The sequence below is a fragment of the Fulmarus glacialis genome, unplaced genomic scaffold (genome assembly GCF_000690835.1).
Source record: "Fulmarus glacialis isolate BGI_N327 unplaced genomic scaffold, ASM69083v1 scaffold10926, whole genome shotgun sequence".
In the NCBI taxonomy this organism is placed as follows: domain Eukaryota; kingdom Metazoa; phylum Chordata; class Aves; order Procellariiformes; family Procellariidae; genus Fulmarus; species Fulmarus glacialis.
This window is the reverse complement of record NW_009220046.1, coordinates 77,700-77,962: the sequence shown is the minus strand read 5'-3', so window position 1 is coordinate 77,962 and position 263 is coordinate 77,700.

Genomic DNA, 263 nt, shown 5'->3' with positions numbered 1-263 from the left:
GAGGGGCTTGTCCGTGCCAGGGCTGGGGGCCACAGCGGCATTTCCAGAGCGCTGGCTCGGAGCGGGGGGTCTCCCCGGGCTCTCGCTGGAGGAGCAGAGCCACCACAAAGGGCTTCCACCCTGCTGGACAGGCAGCGCCATGGGGCTGGAGACAAAATGGTCGCTTAATGCTTTGGATGAGGGGTCCATAAGGGAGTTCGGGGTGCTGGTGCCTGGTGGGTGCAGAGGCAGAGGGGGAGACGCACCCGGCTCCGCTGGAAAAC